The 6,012-nt window shown below is 45.5% G+C and overlaps 1 long non-coding RNA gene across 1 annotated transcript in view; it reads right to left on the bottom strand.

Moving 5' to 3' along the window:
* LOC147025607 (uncharacterized) overlaps positions 1-5,606 on the bottom strand; it is a 30,823-nt gene extending 25,217 nt beyond the window's left edge. Inside the window, exons 1-2 of the long non-coding RNA XR_015059604.1 lie at positions 5,496-5,606; positions 1,082-1,158 (exon numbers count right to left, since the gene is read on the bottom strand). This is a non-coding gene — a long non-coding RNA (uncharacterized LOC147025607). The remainder of the gene's footprint in view (positions 1-1,081; positions 1,159-5,495) is intronic.
* Positions 5,607-6,012: the final 406 nt, after the last annotated feature.

Raw genomic sequence — 6,012 nt, 5'->3', positions numbered from 1 at the left:
TCCCCCCTCCTCCTTCCTCCCCACCCCTTGTGGGTAATATAGTGTAAGTGGAACGCTGCACAGCCTATTCCAAGTGAGGTTTCATGTGCACTTATCACTTGCTTTATTATCTTCTACTCTTTCTTGATCATTTCATCAAATAATGAGAAATACACGAATGAACCCCGAAATAGCTAATCACCTCGTGCTTTTCAAACCTCGTGGATATATTAATCAGTTTAGCCCAATCACTCAATGGTGAAAAATTCTTGGATCTGGATCCAGATTCAGATCTTCACCAAATCTCATCATTGTGTCCTTGTCACACACCCAACCTCTCCACCAAAATTCGTCCGAATCTGTCCACAACTTTTAGAGATATCCTGTACACAAACAGATAGACAGACAGGGGTGAAAACATAACCTCCTTCCACCTTCAGTGACGGAGGTAATAATGAATCGAAACTGATATCCCAAAGGGAAAAATGAAATGACTGATCTATGGATCATCGAATGGGGGAACCAGAATGAAATTCTGTGAGAAATACTGAACGTAAATTGCCAAAAGCAAAGCTCTGGGGTATATCGTGAGAGGGGGGGGGCAGGTTGGGGGGACTGAAGAAGCGATGTGGAGAGGGATAGGTGTCTGTACGTGGTCGGTTGACATGGAAAGAACTTCGGTGATCGTCCGCCAGGCGGAAGGCCCAAAAAGTGCCGAAATCCGTTTCCCAGCCGAGCTTTCATAATATCACCTTCACTCCCAAGCAGTCTTTTGGGTACAACAAGCATGGATTGGAAATCTTCGCTGGTGGAATTGATCGAGGTTGCCAAGTTTACCAGCTCCACCCACTGCAGTATCTGTACACTGAGTATTTACACTGAATTCCCGTTTCTACCAATACACACTCATTTGAGGTAAGAACCCGTCAATGATGGGTACCGTGCTCGTCCGTGATAATTTCTATTGTGGCCCCGGAAGCAAAGAAAAAATATCTAATATATACAGAAGAAAGTTTGTTACTTGTGAAACTCGAAAATTATTCAAGTACATTGGTTGGCTGCATGCGTTATTCTGTCTGTTTGTCTGTGTTTGTTAGCTCACCTGGAACGTAGTTCCGGGAAGCTTGTGCGATGGCGTGTTGTCCGTCAGTCCATCCACAAATACTTGCAACTTCTTCTCTGAAACGACACAAAAGATTTCGAGGAAACTTAACCACAACGTTCATCACCGTGTATGTACCAAAATTTATTAATGGCATTAAAAAAAAGAGCTCCAAGAGGTTCTATGGGGGTTGCCCCCCAAAATAGGTGTTTAGATTCTTCTCAGAAATGTAATTACAAAGAAACTTGACAAACAACCTTCATCATTTTTTTTATTTTTCTTTGATTATTTTTGTTTACATTGTCGATGATAATGTGAGAGTGAACACACAACGCACAGTAAGGGGGCATGAGCAAGAGGGACGGGAGAGGGAAGGGCAAAACAGTGGGGAACAGACATTAGGAGATCTATGGAAGGGAAAGGGATGGGGCGGGGAACACGGGGAGTATAAGATGGACATTACAGGGACTTTCAGGAAGGAAAGCGGGAAATTTGAAGGGATTGAAGAGAGTGTGGAAGTTTATTCCAAAGGTGGGGAAAAAGAGAATAAAAGAGTGAAGGTGAGCAGTGATTCGTGATTTTGGTAGTTTTTCCAGAAGGATGTTGCTGGCGGACCTTGAGTGCCTTGCGGAAATATGGGGGGGGGGGAGAGACATATCGCAGACAGAGCAGGGGGGGTGAGAGTGGAGAGTTGACGGTAAAAGAGAAATTCCACTGACCTGCCTGCGGTAAGAGAGTGAGAGGCTCAAAGACTCAGCTTCATCATGGGAGATACCAATGATCCGAAATGCCTTGGTTTCCACAGCATGAAGCTGAGAAAGATGAGAGGCAGGAGCACCAGCCCCAGGGGAGAGCAGTACTCCATCAGGCTGCAGACGAAATCTTTGTATGTGGTCAGGAGCTCAGGTGGGCCAAGGAAGGACTTTGCCGAACGGAGGATTCCCAGTCGGCGACTGGCTTTGGAGACAAGGTAAGACCCAGAAGCTTGAATGAAAGGACTTCTTCCAGAGGATTGTTGAGAAAGTAGATGGGGGTTGGGGGAGGGGTTCTAAATAGTCCTTTTGGAGAGACGTAGTGAGAGTGTGACATTTGTCAGGATTGAAAGGAGTTGCTCAGTTCCACATGTTGGCCCAGTTTGTGATTTTATCCAGATCTGCAGAGAGAGAAGAAACTGCTGCTTGCCGGTCTGTGCGATGACGGATGGTATGGAGGAGGGTGGAGTCATCAGCAAAGAGAAAAAGAGGATTTTCCAGAGAGTCAGAGAGATCATTGATGAAAACCAGAAAAAGAACAGGGTCACCAAAAAAACATTGCCTTGAGGAACTCCAGCCTGGACAGGAATAGGGGATGAGAGAACTCCATTTAGGGCCACAAGTTATCTGCGACAGGAGAGGAAGTCTGTGATCCATGAGTGGAGATGGCCTTGGACACCATTGGAAGAGAGTTTGGTGAGCAGGGCAGGGTGCCAGACCGTGTCAAAAACACGTGATATGTCGAGGGATACGGCTCTGATATCACGTCTGGCATTGAGGACCTCCATCCATTGTTGGGAGAGCAGAAGCAGCATATCCAGGGTAGAGTGACCTGGTCTGAAACCAAATTGATGATCGGAAATCAAGCCATTGGAGAAGAGGAAGGATTTAATGTCTGAAGCGTGATGGATTCCATAACCTTGCTGATGATTGGGAGAAGGCTGATTGGTCTGTAGTTGCAGGGATCTGTTTTTGCACCGTTTTTATGCAGGGCAGTGATGTTTGCTGATTTCCAAGCAGATGGCAGATGACCTTGGGAAAATGAGAGGGTGAATAGAACAGAGAGAGGGTGAGCAAGAGCAGAGGAGCAGGTTTTTAGGACACGTGGGCTGATGCCGTCTGGACTGGTCGCAGAATCTGAGTCGAGGTTTGACAGCAAGCTCTCCAGCTTGTCAGGAGAAAAGGACACAGAGTCCATAGACAGTTGGGTGTGACTGGGTAAGGTGGTACAGAAAGCGATGGGTTTCGGACACAAGATTTTCATGCAAACACTGAGTTTAGGTATTCAGCCTTTTCCCGTACAGTGTCAGCAGTGCGGCCATTTGAGGTAAGGGAGGGGATGGAGGGTGAACATACACCAGAAACAGATTTGATTAAACACCACCAGGATTTGGAGGAGGAAGGGAGGTTTGAGAGTTCAGACTTGAGCTGAGAAAGATGTTGTTTTCTGGCTCCCCTGAGGGTAGACACACACTTGTTCTGAGCTTTATGGAAGGAACTGAGATTACCCTCAGTTGAGTTTGCTTTCCATGAGGCAAAGGCAAGTTGTTTCAGGACAGCTGCCCCGCCACAAGCTTCCGTGAACCATGGGCGGGAGGAAGGGTAGGACAATTGAAGACGAGAAGGGATAAATCTGTGCATGAGAGGGAGCAAGTTTCTTTGACAGAATTCCAAGGATGAGTTGATGTTGGACAAAGTAGCGATGGCAGACCTGTCGAGAAGTTTGATGGCTGCTTGGTGACCCATCCAGTTGGCGTGAGTGAACTGCTGGACTTGACGGTGCTTCGGTGGTTCTCTGATAACAGCCAGAGAGATGTCCACTTTGACAAGTATGTGGTGAATCTGTGATGTGATGTACCAAAGTTTGTTCACGGCATTAAAAGAAAAAACACGGAGTCTGAGGGGATCGAGGGATGGAGTTTATGGGGGGGGAGTTGCCCCCCTCCCCCCCTCAAATGTATTTGCTTTCTTCTCCGAAACGACACAAGCAATTCTGATGAAACTTCACCACAACCTTCATCACACATGGTGCACCAAAGTTTTTCATGACATTACAAAAATCAGGCTCATAGGGGTTGTGAGGGTAGGCTTGACCCCCAAAATATGTATTTGCTTTCTTCTCCAAAACTACACACACAATTTCAACGAGATTTGACCAGAACCTTCATCACCCATGATGTACCAAAGTTTGTTCACGCCATTAAAAAATTTGAGGTCTAAGCAGCTCTACAGGGGAGTTGCCCCCTAAAAGACGTATTTACTTTCTTCTCAAAAATAGGGGGCAATCGCAGCTTAAACCGGGGTAGTGAAAATACCCTGCACGACTTCATCATCACCACCATTACTCACTGCTCTCCCCACACTCTCTTTTCTTTGTTCAGGTGTCTGGATCCATTTAATATAAAGGTGCTAAGTCATTGCCGTGAGCCATCAAAGGGCAGGTATATCACCTAGGGGATAAGAGGGAATGTATATGTGCTGTAAATTTGTGAATAGTTTCCCTTGTCCTTTTCTGAATTCTCCCACCATTTTGCCATTTTAATTCCCCAACCACCATTTCTTGTGTGTCATAAATTAATGAAAGTTGATTTGGTGTCTTCACTTATCCTGCTTGGGTTTGAACCGAGACAGCGCTCCTGGGGGCGACTGGCCCAAGTGAATAATTGAAAACAACAGATGATAGTCCACCAAATAATACCGGCAGATGGGAACCCCGTTTGACATCCATCCCAGGGATGCCACACACGTTGATGAATCTCCCTGCCTGTGAAACAACAGGATGGCATTTTATAGCTGAACCGACATTCAAACCCAGGATAGACAGCTCAGAGGGGAGTTTGTATGCCTCTCAGCCATCCTGCCAACCTCAAGTCATAATACGGGAACCCAACCAAGTGTGGCTTGCGCATGGAAACACTTCTCAGATGTATTTGACAGAAACTGTCTCGACACTGTCTCTCATCAATCCAAGCTATGATTGATATTCTTCCCGCTCAGGAAGCAACACTAAGGAGTTTTCATGTGTAAGAGTTGTATTTTTGAGAAGAGAATAATGTGCATGAGACGTTACATTGAAATGTAGCCAAAATACCTGCAGGAGTTTCATACAAGTGCTTGCACCGCTACATATCTCCAGCAATACCACTTCTTATAACGCTGTTTATGGATTTCATTTGAGTTTCCATCTCCCCATGCGAGGATAATGCTGTTTATGGATTTCATTTGAGTTTCCATCTCCAAAATGGGTGGCCGTAAAGTGAAATTAAGGAAATAAATAAAGGAAATGTCTCAACCCACGACTTGCTCGTTCCCTGTGAAACACTTTGGCTTCAAAATGTGTAAAATTAACTCTCCGGCGCAAAAAAAAACATAAATAAATAGAACTCGACAGCCTTTCATGAGCTCCCAATTACATTAACCTTTCGGAGAAACAAAAAACACCCGCGTGGTGAGGTGTTCACCTTTTGATCGGTGTAATGCACAATGGAAGTGGTTCAAACACTCCACCGGAATGAAAAATTTCAAGCTCTGCAACAATGATGTTGTTACAGAACATTTGTTCGATTGATAGAGGTTTCTTTTATCTTTTTTGCTATGATGTGATGAAAGCAGTTTGTGGGAATGGAATTACTCCGTGCGATGATGAACCAGAGGGCCCTTACCTGTGCGAGTGAGTGGATCCTGAGCCTCCGAAGCAGCGGCACCTCCGCCTCACTCAGATTGTCCTCCGAGGATGATGCGAGCGAGGGACCTGCATGACAAGGACATTCACAATTACAGCATTTGAGCTTCACATTCCTGCCATGAGGATTGCATCGCATCGGTACATTTAATGACAATTTTGGATGAAGAAAATCGACCCCCATGGAAGAGCGAAGAGACGTAGTTCGGTCACGTAAGGATGCAACAAGCAAGGGCATGAACGACCAGGAAAAGAGGAGAGAGAGAGAAAGGAATGGAGGGAACATAGTAACCTGAAAGTAAGAAGGTGTGAAAACAAGGATAAATTGGGATAGAAAGGGAGATGGAGAATGACATGAGATGATGGTGCACCGCCTGCTTGAATCCTTAAAGAGGAAAGAGTAAGATTGAACCATGTCATGAAGCCCGAAGGAGGTAAGCAGACAGCACAGTTCCAGGTAGATACAGGTAAATTTAACCAGGTTTTAGGTTGTATTC

Source organism: Eptatretus burgeri, chromosome 6 (genome assembly GCF_056783735.1).
Source record: "Eptatretus burgeri isolate ZD-2024b chromosome 6, Ebu_testis_v1, whole genome shotgun sequence".
Lineage (NCBI taxonomy): Eukaryota > Metazoa > Chordata > Myxini > Myxiniformes > Myxinidae > Eptatretus > Eptatretus burgeri.
This window is presented reverse-complemented; position numbering and strand designations above follow the sequence as displayed.